The following is a 14,254-nucleotide window of genomic DNA, read 5'->3' as shown; positions in this document are numbered from 1 at the left end:
ACCTTGATCCTCTTTCTCCTCCCAGATAAATAACCCCTACCTAAGTGTTTGTCCCCATGGTTCCCAGTTTTTTCACCTCCATACAGAAATTTGGTACTTCTGGTTGCTACCTAAATAATCTTGGCTTTATGTGGCATTACTGATACGGCTACCGAGGCTCTGTTGGCTTTACAAGAGAATAATCCACGAAATGTCCCTGATTCCTCCTCTAATTATCTGTGAAGTTTTTCTGTTTCTCACAAAATTCTCCCTAACCATCTATGAAATCCAGTCATCACTCATGACGCCATCTGTAACTTTCAGCCACTCTCTCAGTTACTTGTTAAAATTGGCAATTTCCCATGTTCTGTCCAGTAGTTAATGATGTCCTGTTCAGCTACTGTAAGCCCAGGCAGGGGTTTACTAATCTACCTGCATACCTCAACAGTTAAGAGCTAAGTATTCTGGTCAATTAATTTTTTTAAATTGTGCAACATCAAAGAGCAGAATTATGGCACTTAAGAATTTACTTCCATTTACTTCTAAAAAATATGTAGCAGATATACTTTTTACATTGTTTGTACTTTGGTACTCTATTTTAAACCTCTTTCCTAACACACAATTACATCAGATGCATTTTTTTCAGTAATTTGCTGTAGCAATAACATTACCGTCATAATAAATCTATTCTGAAGTAGTAGTATGTATTGATTACGCATTTTGTTAGCCACTTGAATTAACTGCATTAAAAATAGACATTCATAAAAAAATTATACTTTATGAAAAGATGTATAATTCCATAATGGTAAGCACAGTATAGAAAATTCAGAATTGTAAACTACAAGGCAAACATACAAAATTCATTCTGAACCAATTAATAGGTAAGTATGCAAGCCTCCAGTGATTTTCTCACGAACAGACTAGTTATATAGAGAAACTGTAACTACGTGGAACAATGTTTACCAGGAAATCCAATTATTACACACTCTGTCTCTATTATTTACCAGAACAGCTGATGCAACAAACACTATACATGAAAATCCTATTAACAGAAAAAAAGGTCAAAACACAAAATCCTTTTCCTCACTCAGTTCATTGGAAGTAGTTGTTTCAATAACACAAAATGCACTGGATCTATCTTTTAGAATGTATTACTCCATTCTCCTTAGCATCAGAGAACATTCAAAGAATCCATAATGAACATGTTGCTATCCTTCATCACCATAGTAACCAAATTACAGTAAAAATACATTGCAACTTACAGATGTTAATAGAAAAAGCTAAGAAGGCCATTCCTCAGAACACGGCCATTGACTGGTGGTAGTGCACATACATAAGAGAACATTTGAAACATGAAGTGAGGTGAATTGGCCAGTTGTTTTAGATTATTCAGTTATGTATTTAGCTGTCCTGGTATACTTCAGTATTATATTGTACCTCAGCAGTACTCACAGATAAGCTTACATATCAACGCTTATTTTTTTAGGATTTTTTCCTTTTATTGGGCATATTTGACAAGGATGGGTGCTCTTGTCCCACCTATGTTACTCAACAGGAGACGTCAAATCAGCAAAACAGTGACTCCAACTGCTCTACTCAAAGGAAAGCAAAACAGTGTAGTTCCACAAGCCAAATGGTTTGTAAGCTGTTCCTGCCTGAGTCCATAAAAGCTTCCTCATTTGTCCTGCCACTGTTACACAGAATTTCTTAGCCTTTTGTTAAACCAGATAGGATTATTAGAATAGGGAAAGACTGAATGAACAAGCTAACACAGAACAATGAAGGCCAGCTGCAGAAACCCGATGATAGAGGTGCCTTTTTGATAACGATATGCTCATTTGCAGCAAAACCAGGAAAAGGGCATTTATCTGCAAAAAAAAAAAAAAAGTGCAACTTTGTTTTAGAGAAGACTAAAACTAGCTGGAAGAGAACTAGGGAAAAGCCTGCAAGGAGACAAGGAAATGTTAATCACAGCATGACAGATGTACTAAGGAAAAAGTTCATGGTACAAGGAAGGCAAAAAAGGTTTTTAACTTCTTTTCACCCTGCGTCTCCTTACAAGGGGCAAAAATTTGTGTATTTCTTTAATTTGGAAAAAAAAAGTGCTTTTAGTATGAATTGGAAGCCAATTACCTGACCAGGTCATGGGGGATCAATCTAAATGAAGATACTGAGCAGTAACTGGACACAGGGCCTAAACCACAGATAAATTTAGAGTAAATTCAATGAAAAACTTTACCAGCTGCCTAACAACTTTTAGGAAGAATTCGTTCTTGAGCATGAATATTTCCTTAATCATTGATGCTACTGTTGTGGTTTAAGCCCAGCCGGTAACTCAGATCCATGCAGCCGCTCGCTCACTCCCCTTGCCTTCCTCACCCCACTACCGAAGGGATGAGAAGGATAATCAAAAAAAAGTAACTCCCACGGGTTGAGATAAGAACAGTTCAGTAACTCAGGTATAACACAAACCATTACTGCTACCACCAAAAATAATAATAAGGGAAATAACAAGGGAAGACAATACAACCACTCACCACCTGCTGACTGATACCCAGCCCAACCTGAGCAGTCATCTGGGCCTTCCGGGTAACTGCCCCAAGTTTATATACTGGGCATGATGTGCTGGGGTATGGAATACCCCTTTGGCTAGTTTGGGTCAGGTGTCCTGTCTCTGCTTCCTCCTGGCTTCCCCTGGCAGATCAAGAGATTCAGAAAGTCCTTGGTCAAAGTAAACATTACTTAGCAACAACTAAAAACATCGGTGTTATCAGCTTTGTTCCCAGGCTGAAAGTCAGAAGCAGCACTGCACCAGCTACTAAGGAGGAGAAAAATTACTGCTACTGCTGAACCCAGGACAGCTACTCATGTCTTTGACATTCCTCTGTTTTATAATTTCTTGTATTCAGCACTTCATATGAAAAGCAAAAGCAGTGCTCTTTCATTTGAACATTCATTCATTGAGACAAGAACAGTCCAGCAACCAATGTACAACACAAATCACCACCTCTACTACCAACGACAACAGTGATAAGAGAAAATAACAAGGGAAGAGAATACAGTACTACCGTCCAAGAAACAAGTCTCACCCGGAAGCCAGTGTCCTTCCGGGTAACTCCCCGTTACCCCCCACCCTGGGCATGACGTGCTGTGGTATGGGATACCTCTTTGGCTAGCCTGGGTCAGGTGCCCCGTCTCTGCTTCCTCCCGGCTTCCCCTCCTCCCTGGCAGAGCATGAGCCTCAGAAAGTCCTTGGTCAGGGTAAACATCACTTAGCAACAACCGAAAACATCGGTATCACCAGCACTGTTCCCAGGCTGGAAGTCAAAACACAGCACTGCACCAGCTACCACGAAGGAGAAACATGACTGCTACTGCTGAACCCAGGAGAACAAATCAAGTCAATAAAAGGAATTCAGGAGTATTAGTGTTTTGAAGCTTTTTAGTCTATCATTTCCAAACCTGATATCACACTCTATCTATTTTCTTAATAAGATTGAAAGGTGACTTGATAACAGCCCTTGGATGGGGATAATATTAGACACTAAAGGGACCATTAATTCAGTGGAGAAAAAATGCAACAAAAGCAAAGAAAGAGAGAAGCAACACAAATGAAGTTAGAAAAGCCTCATATTTTTGCCAGTGAGTTCTCTGTATCAGACAACCATGAAAAAACTGGATTCTACAGCTGCTCATGTCACATCAATGCCTTTTGAAAGATGCTATTTTAACCATATACAAGACAGGAGCCTTAATATATATGTAAGCAATACAACAAACTTTGGTCAGAATAGATAAACAACTGTTCCTCTAAATTTGCAAATCTATTTATCTACTTGGACTCAAAATATATACAAAAACTCTTAATAGTTGTGTAAAATTAAGAATTAAATCCAAATTTGCATAATAAAACTGGTATGTTCTTGTCCTCATCAGTGCCCCCTGCTTAGGTATGTTAAAATAAAAACTTCATAGCCATGTTAACATTTACTGACCTCTTGAACGCTGTTGTTAGAAGCAAGGTAAAAAGTGACCAGGGTAAAAATAGATATGTATTATCTCAAATCAAATGTGAACCCCTGCAGGAGAATAATATTTAAGCAATGAACAATGCAGACATAAAGAATATACTGGTCCAAATTGCAAGTGATTATTGAAAATGTTTGTACAGATTATGGAGAGCTGAGACTTAAATTAAAAAAGGGCAAGGCAAATACTTGTAACTGCATAGATCTAATGCATAATATTCTATTTTACTTTTATATCAACATGGTATATAGGCATAGTATTTGACATAGGGGCTGGGTATTTCTTTTGCCAACAGTTTCAACAGAACTCAATCTTACCTCAGACAGCCCAAAAAAGAGACAACAGCTGAAAATGTTTACTGATAAATGATTAACTGTGGTTATATATACTATGGTATATTGTTCAAATTCTCAGGAAAATAACTGTAGAAAACATGTTTTAATGGGAAACAACCAGGAAACTTCCAACTTCCATATGAAAAAAAAAAAAAAAAGATAGTTCACCTTGACTGAATATCCTGATTAAACCAAAAATTAAAGAAATTAAAGACATCACCAGCAGGATCAGATCACCATGGTTTTCCAATACATCAACTTCCTGTTTTATTTACTTCAATGAAATAAAAATGGTAGAAGATTAAAGAGCAGTAATGGGGGAGCAAAGATTATCCTACAGAACAATATGACAGTTAATGAATTTTAGTTTAAGGATGTGAACCTTATTTTCAGCATTTTTTATTGCTTTGACATGTGAAGAGAATAAAACCCTTCACCAAAAACAAACAAATGAAAGAAAAACCCAAAACAAAACCCCACACCTTTCTTATTTAACTGTATCCCTGCTAATTTTCATTATTTTCACTACCATGTAACAATGATAATCCATTAGAAGTCAAAAGACATTCCTGACACCATTGATAAGCCACTGAATTTGTTAAGATACCACATAGTGCCCCTTACAAAATATCTGGGGTTGTTGATTAATACAGTTTCTATTTTTAATACAAGTCTTTCTGGGCTTCACATTTCTACAACCATTTCCATTTCCAAGGAGAAAAATATGTGAAAGATCATATAAGCATACTATAATATTATTTCAGTACTTCTGTTTTGTTATTCCTTTAACGAAATATCAGTATTTTCTAGAAGAGATATGCATAAGGCACAGCAGACTTTTTCAGGAAACAGCATATGTTACATACATATACTTCACTTATTTGTACTTCAATTAGAATGAAGCAATACTATTTCAGGGTTACCATAAAAAAGGAACTATTTAGTGGGAGAGAAATCTGTTTTCAGTTTAAAAGAAAAAAGTGGTTGCTAGGAGCTACAATCAAGGATCAAGATACATAGTAGGCGGTGAACAGAATAAAGCCTGGAAATGAAGACAAATACGATAATGTAATTTTTAAAAATATTGTTAGAATTGCAATATGTTCTGTTTCACAACTGAAATTATAGAAACCCACACAGCATGTCCTCACATCATGCCATTATTAATGTTTAGCACACTTGTTCACTTTAATGCCAAAATGAGGCTTTTTTAATGTGAGGTCCACCAGGTTTCAGTTGATTAAGTGAAAGTACTTCTTCAATTAAACTAATATATATCTTCATAGTTCTGTTAGCAACTTCTTTCAATTAGTCCAGTCCAATTCTCCCCTTTTTTTTTTCACTTTCCTTCATTATATCTGCTACCCTTCCTTTTAAATGTAAAACTGAAAGGTATTTTTAAAAGCCCTCTCTGTAAAAAGATATTTTTTCTTTTGTTTAAAAACATCGCTGAATCACATGGTCTGGTCTTATATACCTAGACCCTAAAATATACCAATATTTCTCCTGGTGCACTGAAAGTATTACTCTTTGAAATATGAATATTTGCATCTTCATATAGATTTTTAATCAAAACGAATGAATGCCACCTTTTTTCTGCATATGAAGTTTCAGTAAATTTTGAATCAAAATGACGTCTACTTAGGGCACTGTAAATCTAGGTCTCAGAAGAGAGCAAGTGCAAATCTTCATGAAAGATTATAAGGGCTATGATCTTAATTTTAGACTATATAGGCAGTATCAAATCTCACTGATGTGCTTTATACAAAAGCTCCAATCAGCAGACTTGAAAATAGACATTTTGGAAGTAAATGAATGAGAAGAGCATTAGCTGCCATCAGAGTAAAGCCTATTCGAGAGTAAATTACAGTACTGCTGGAAAAACTCATCAAGAGTCCTTGGAAACTTTTTATCTTGACTAAACACAGTGTTCAGAAATTCTAAAATAGCCAGAGCTGCACTGATTCTGAGCCCATGCCACTCTGGCCACTGCTAAGGCAGTCTGCATGGGCTGTCCAGTCACAACTTCTGGAAGGTTATTATTCCGTGGGGAAAGGGCAGGGCATCAACATAGTTCTAACAGATCAGCATGTACTATTCTTAGCCTAAAATCCCTTCCTAGTGCCTCGGTCTGTTGCAGAAAGAGGTGTTCAAATAGCTGCTAGGGGCACAAGAAGAATAGCCATAATGTTCAAATTGACAGTTATGACTTTTATCAAGAACATCAATGCTGCCCACTAACAGAAAGTCTGGATTTTAACTTGCCTCCCCCCTTGCAGCTAGCTGCTTGTGTTCACCAGACACCAGGTACAGAAGAAAATGTGTGTTCATTAACAGTGAATTCACTAATACTGCACGGTTTCCGCTACAGTAAAATTACATGATTATGTATCCATGTTTTGGGAAGCCAGTTTTAAAAATTCAGTGGTTAATCACTCCTTTCTCTCTAAGGCAACAGTTACTCCAGATAGCATTCTTTTAGTTCCTCATTGATCCTCAAGTGGCAGGACTGTTCTTATGCTGTTACGTCTCTGATGGCTCACATACATATTCCTGTGAGAGGTTCAGTATTTCTCAAGTATTCCACCTCTTAGAGATGAGGATGTCTCTCCTGACATTCATGGACTAGCACTGTGCCTGCAGATACTCAGTATGCTTTATAAAGCTATAAATGGGACATATACTTCTTAAGCTATGCATTCTTATGCATATAAGAGTGCTTATGCAAGCTAAGCATCCTAAATTATAATAGATACACTGAATGGGCCAGATCAACTATCTTGAATAGCAGTAAGTTCATGGATAAAATAAGTGTAACGAAAGACAGTGGCAAATATGGCTAGACTTGATTATTAGTGAAAAGTGGAAAAGAAAATGTTTGCATTTATATCATCTTTATTATCTCAAAGGTCACTGAATACCTGAGGTCAGTAAATAACAGAGCTTGTATGCTTCTGGTTGGGGCAATGTAGAAATTTCCTGCATTTTTCTTTACCTCTGTACTACTGCTTGAGTTTCACAAAATCACATGATAGTTTAATTTTATCAGATCAGTACAACTCTGAAAAGTAACATGTATGACGCAACTGAACATATAATTTCCTCATATCTTGAATACTCTGTCCTACTTACAAAGATTACCTTATAGCAATGGAAGCTAATTAAAGCAGTCTGAGGTTCCCGATAATATACTGGTGAAGTTAGCTGTCCAGTAGATACTTTAGGAACATTAAAAATACTCTACATTATTAAGCAAAAGAAGTTTTGGAGGGACAAAACAGCTTTTGTTGACCAAAACTGGGGGTTTATTTGTTTGCTTTTTTCTGTCAAGTTAACAAATGTATTTTTGCTTCTACCATTCTTAATTTACTTATAGATTTTGTTCCCTGTATCTAAAAACCCTACTAATGCAATGCGGGAAATCAATATTTCGTAATTAAATTAAACAAATTAATTAATTTTCTTCTAGCTCTTATTTTTCTTTAAAATGGAGACAGAAGACCAGAAAGAGCAAAACCTCTTCATAAGGCTCTGAATGCACTGAGGTTTTAATGAGAGGCATAAAATTATGTGTACCTAGGCCAGAATTACTCTGAACCTCTCAAAACACTTTGGGACATTCTTTTTTATAAATGTCCTCAACACAAGTAACAACCTTAGCCACATTATGTACAATCTGGTTATTTATGATTGTTAGTACTTACCTTCTTAGCACTGTAAAACTAGATGAGATTTGAAAGAACACATAAAGAGGCCAAATAACATTTCTGAAAATATCCAAATAATTGACATACAAAATAAATGTGCTATGCCTCTCCTATTATAGCTAGACTTTTTCACATCTGAAGGTATCTTATATGAAATCAAGTTGGCAACTGCGAATTCAATTTTAGATTTGATTTTTGAGGTGATACTTTGATATACTATTATGAAGTCCCATTTTCAAAAATTATCTAGGTATCTTTAGAATCGAAATTCTATTGCTGGCACTGTAAAATATGGTGATAAATGACAGCTTTAAGAAAATTATTGCTGTTAACTGTGCTAACAGGCTTACTTTAGTCGCCATAATAATTTATTCTTCCTTCTTGAGACACTTTTCTTTGGTAAAGTTGATATAGGTTAGATTTGCTGGGTTGTTCTTTATTCCTGTATGGAAACATTCAAAATGACACACCTCACCATTTTGGGGCAGTCATGACTGCATTCATTTGCTAATTATCTCAGTATCACCTCACATAACCTGGTGTAAATCAGGAGAAACCCTTTTTGGACACCAAAAGCTTTAGGCTAATACCCATTAAGAGTCAAATGAAGAAACTAACCCGCAACTGGAAATTCCCTAAAAGACTCAAAAATTGTCTGTAACAGACCTGTACTATATACCCCAATATTCAGCAATCATGATTACAACATAATAAATTTAAACCTTTAAGATTGTTTTTTTTTTGGGGGGTGGGGAGGGAGGGGGCGAGGAAGGAAGGTGTTGTTATAGTTATTTCACTGTCATGAGACCCTACCTGCAGTACTGCGTTTGGTTCTAGGGTCTCTAACACAAGAGGGATATGAACCTGTTGGAGCAAGTCCAGAGGAGGGCCTCAAAGATGCTAGGAAGCTTTCTTATGGACACAGGCTGAGGAAGATGAGGTTGCTCAACCTCAAGAAGGCTCGAGGGGGGCCTTAAACCAGCCTTTCAGTACCTCAAGCAGGCCTACAAGAAAACTGCACTGGGACTTTTTACAAGAGCATGTAGTGATAGGACAAGAGGAAATGGCTTTAAGCTTAAAGAGGACCAATTTATGTTAGATATTAGGAAGCAATTCTTCACTATGAGGGTTGTGACATGCTGGAACAGGTTGCCCAGAGAAGCTGTGGATGCCTCAGTTCCTGGATGCCTTCCAATTCCAAGGCCAGGTTGGATAGGGCTTTGAGCAACCTGGTCTAGTGGTCTAGTTCCTGCCCATGGCAGGGGGGTTAGAACTAGATAACCTTTAAGGTTCCATCCAACCTTAACCATTCCATGATTCTATGACATTATTGTTTTTGCTATTATTATTATTATCCATTGTTTTGACTAATATTTTTGAGACCTACCTCTGAAACTAGGATAAACGAAAGATGCAATAGTTTAAATATTGATAGTGAGCCATTCAGTTAGTTACATGAATCCAGAAATAAGCCATTTACATCTTTTTACATCAACTGTAATCAAGAAAAAACACTTGCAGGCAAATACAGTTCACAGCACTGATGTATTATACACAGCTGTTAATACTGAACTTGATGAAAATGCTGACATATTTGCACCACTCTCAAGTTTTCAAATGGAGTCCTCAGCAATGTACATTTTAAGCACTTTGATTCTCCCAAATAGCTTGAATCTTTTGAACTAATTCTTATGAATCCCTTAACAAAATTATTTTTAAAATGAGTTCTGACAGAAGTGAATAACTGAAGCCAGTGATCCATTTGTCTCTGTATAGTCCTGGAGTGAAATGTTAATTATTTTTAAGATTATGTATCTTATTTTACTATCTGTAGTATGTAGAAGCAGGTTTACAATTAATCAAGAAAGAAATTAACATGGGGACTAATCTTTTTGAAGAGTAATTGATTGTTCGAGTCGTTGACAAAAGAAACTATTCAAGATGCATACTTTCCACAACACACACATCCCCCACCATGGTCCTTGGAAATCACAAGTCTAAATGGCAAAGTCCTATTACAGTCAAAGAGGATTTTGGCTGAGCTTAATTCCTACTTGATTACTTAGCAATGTTCAGAAACATGACTGTATGTTTGAGGAGCTACTGAGGACTGGGGAAACAAATCTTCAGGAGATATATCCACCTGAAATTCAACAAGCAAAGTAAGGGTTTAGGAAGACATAAATTATAGGAAAATATTCTGGAAAGGTATGCTCTCAGACAACTGCAGAGACCAGGGATATGTGCTAAATAAGGGGAAGCCTGAGGCAGCAGTGAGGATTGAGTATAGTGAGTAGAGGAGGAGGAGGAGAGAGCAGGTGGTATAGAAAGTAAGTGCAAAAGGAGTCTTTGAATCCCAGGAACAGAGGAGCCCATCCCAGTAACGCAGAGCTATAGGAAAAGCTACTCAGTTACTGATACCTCTGTTTTAATATGTGCAGTAGCTACCCTAGGAGGCAGAGGAAGAAAAAAAATGCAGCTGAAAAGAGCTTTCTTTATGTTGTTGATGAGAAAAAGATGGGATTTACCTTGAGTATTTCCATATTGCTGATTTTCATCCTGTCTACCAAATTTTAAAATACGGTCATGAAAAATCCCAAGAGGGCTCAGTTGTCTTAATACTTAAAATGAAGGCTAATTACATGTATAAAATGTGTGATATGCTATCAAGTGACCACATCACACCATTTTATAGTCCAAATTTATCTTCTCATCTCCTAAATTATGCATTAATTTATTATGATCGACTAATCTGGAGAAAGAAAAAAACAATAATCCCTAGGAGTACCTATAGAAGAAAACCAGGAAAGCAAAATAAATGTTAATTAAAATTAGATAACTCAGTTTTGTACATAAACCCGATCATACCTAGTAAATTCAGATGTGATGTTGAACTGCAGCCCAGTGAAGAAAAAAAAAAGATATATAAGCATGTTAGCAAATATTTAAACATGATCCTAAGTAGATCCTTCAGCAAGGAAGATGAAACCATTGGCACAAACAGTATATTCCTCCTAGATTAGGACTTCAGATGCTCACAGTAGCACTCCTGCTGTCAACAGCAGTAAAAGAAGCATGGAAAGGGTCAAAACAGCATCTGGAAAGGAGTCAGAATCCAAGAAGTAGATATGTAGAAACCTGAGATATATAAGAACCATATCTGTATTATTATTGAAATATTTTTTGCACAGATTCTGCGCAGACTCTTAAGATCTCAATTACACTATAATTTTTTTTTGTCTTTATATGTGTAATGTTTTTTTGCGGAATCCTGTGTTTAAATATTGATACGTATTGACATATCAAATGGCAGCAAGATAACAAAGCCAAATGAAATTAAAGCCAGAGAAAATGGAGGAAAAAAAAAAGTCATTCATTTAATATTGAAGACATTTTCCAGGTTATTAACAAGATCCCTTCAATAGTAAGTTAAAACTCTACAGCATCAGAAGACCAATTTTTGTTTGGAGAAAAGACAATGAAATGGTATCCTGCATCTTGGAGAAAAAACAACTTAAAATGTGATGTATTCCTACCTATACATTTAGGGATTTCATTCACACATATACTAACTAATAAATTAAAATGAAGAGTGGCTAGTGGCATCTTTTCATTTTGCCTACAGAGTATTTTTGTTTTAATCTGTAATCTGCATTCATTTTGAAAAATGTCTTAAAATTAAAAGATTCATGTTTTCTTTTATTGGTATTATGCTTGAACAGTTAAGCATATAAGAACTCTTAGGATCAGATGTAGTTTTAAAAGGATTACAATCTACCAACAAATGAACAAAGGAATTGTCAAAGCTTTCTGAAAGCTGTGAAAAGCTTTTGAAATAGTGACTTTCTGTCATAATTCACAGGTTGTTACTGTCTCCTTGTAAGGTAAACACGTCTTCTGTTTATTTAATAGTCTGTATATCTTGGCTATGAAGAGTGGACTTCCCTTTAAAAGAAGACAGATGTTATTTTACTGAAATGTTTGCAATGGTATCGGTTCTATACACTGATTTATATCCCTCCTGGTGCTAGTGATGTTACTTCTAAATTCTGCTTTGCTGCTAATTCCCTAAAATGAGTAAATGAGTCTTACTAAATTGGAAATGTGTATAGTCATCATCTATTTAAAGAAAAAAAACAAAAACAAAACAACTTCACACATTTTTTCTAGTGTTTGAATTTCATTTATTAATGAAGAACATTAGGTATTGTCTTCTGCTGACACGATATGATGCCAATAAACAAAAAGCTATTTTCAAGACACATTTTGTCAAGCCATTGATTTCCAGATGCTGAAATAAATTATATGATAGTATTGCAGTCTAGAAGTCCTACTTATATAGCAGCTATGAAATGCATAAAATGTTAATGATCTTATCTCTTTCACATAAAGAGGACAGTCTTGTCCTGGTGTCCAGTCAGATTTACCCCCCTCTCTGGACTAGTGGAGTCCATGGAATATGTAAAAAAAAAATGTCGAAATACCTGTAAAACCACTCTCACTTTACATAAGCTATAGGCTTCTCTTAATGACACAGACCTGTCATGTGTTTTACTTCTGAAGTTATTTCTAATTTGAAATGGAAAGTGTTTCTAAATATTGTTATTTACACTTAAAGATTATTTCACCACTTTTATCATAGGGTGTAAAGACAGTAGGAAGTTTGCAGTCCAACCTCCTGCTGAAAGTAAGATAAGCTATGAAGTCAGACCAGGTTAGTTAGGGCCTTTATCAGGTCTTCCAAAACACCAAAGATGGGAGACTGTGTAATCCTGGTTAACCTGTTCCAGTCCTTGACTGTCCAAACAGTGAAAAAGATTTTCATAATATCCAGTTTGACCCTGTCTTGTTCCAATCTATACCTGTTGTCTCATTCTTTCACCATGCACTACTGTGGCGAGCCTGACTCCATCTTCTCACCCTAAGGTGTCCTGACTCAAATTCCAGACAAAACTGCAAAAATTCCTGAAGGTCTTAAAGGCATCATTTGTTAATGGTAGTAGTGAATTGTATCAAAAGCTGTAACAGTGAATAATAAATGAATTTGTTGTTTCTAGGAAAATCAATCTCAGATTAGTTTGTATCTTGTACTAAAACCAATATTTTGAGATATTAAACATGTCAGTCTTCATATTCATAAAGAATAAACTGTGCAATGAATTCCAGCATCTTTTCTCCACTAATGCTAATTCATCACTAGCCTGGGGAGGAAAAATTAGTATACTGAATAGTGGTGTTATCAATCCTGTGACTTTGTGTCTGGAAATATTTCCCAAAGCACAAACTTCTGATGGCATTTCATTATGCAAGAAATTTAACTTTAATTTTTAAGGGAGGTTTGTATTTCTGGTGGAAAGAATTCCAGATGAAGACTTGTTTGGTCATTTTTTTACTATATATAAAATGACAGTGTAAGTTAGTATATGTGAAATTGTTTTTAAAAGCATATGAATGAGCAGGATAACAGCACGCTGTTTGTTTTAACTTTTCCTGTTTACTACACTGTGGATTAGAAGAAAGCTGCTGGAAGGAAGGGGGTGAAATCACTCCTGAATACGACTGAAGCTGCAGGAATCCAGGCAGAGATTTGAGCAACAGGGAGAGCAACGTGAGCACTAAGCAAAGGACTACAAGAAGTGAAGGAAACAGATAGGGAACGAAGGCACCATGGTGGAGGGCACAGAGACATTTTTCCTTTAGTCCCATGAAGTAAAGTGTAGAAAATGTTTCAACCCAAAGAAGTGACTGACAAAAGAACTGGGGAACTGATAGCAAAAATCAAGGAAAAGACACAAGAAAGGCCTTTTTATTTTAATTTGTCATAATGTATCTTTTTTCGAGTTCTTTATTCTCATTATGCTTTTATAAAACACAGTTTAGCAATTCAAAGCCCTTCTGTATTGAAGTGCAGTCAGGTCCAATTCAAATCTCTGGCTGAGTCAAGTTTGTGTCACAGTTGCTGACTTCATTTTTTCTACTTCATAGCAGAAAAAGGTAGCATACTCTAGTATTGTAGAGAATTATTACAGCCCACATACACTCATCACAATTTATGTAGAACAAAAAAAGTGTGGTGTGGTATGCTAACAAAGTGTATTATTTACCATATTCTTGACTTGAAGGCTCAGAAAAATCTTTGAAGAAAGCAAAATTAAAAATTCAAGAATATAGAAGACAAAAATGCTGATAGCACTAGGAAATGGG

General features: G+C 36.0%; 1 protein-coding gene across 1 annotated transcript in view; it reads right to left on the bottom strand.

Annotated features, from left to right (window-relative positions):
• The window catches only part of EYS (eyes shut homolog), a gene marked incomplete at its 3' end in the record, with an annotated part of 771,151 nt that overhangs the window by 721,596 nt on the left and 35,301 nt on the right, over window positions 1-14,254 (bottom strand). The gene's annotated exons all lie outside the window — the stretch shown is intronic.

Source organism: Pezoporus wallicus, unplaced genomic scaffold, assembly GCF_028554395.1.
Source record: "Pezoporus wallicus isolate ANWC-B61680 ecotype Strahan unplaced genomic scaffold, APGP_CSIRO_Pwel_v1 contig_4901, whole genome shotgun sequence".
Lineage (NCBI taxonomy): Eukaryota > Metazoa > Chordata > Aves > Psittaciformes > Psittacidae > Pezoporus > Pezoporus wallicus.
The sequence above is the reverse complement of the archived record's forward strand: the minus strand, read 5'-3'. Positions and strand labels throughout refer to the sequence as shown.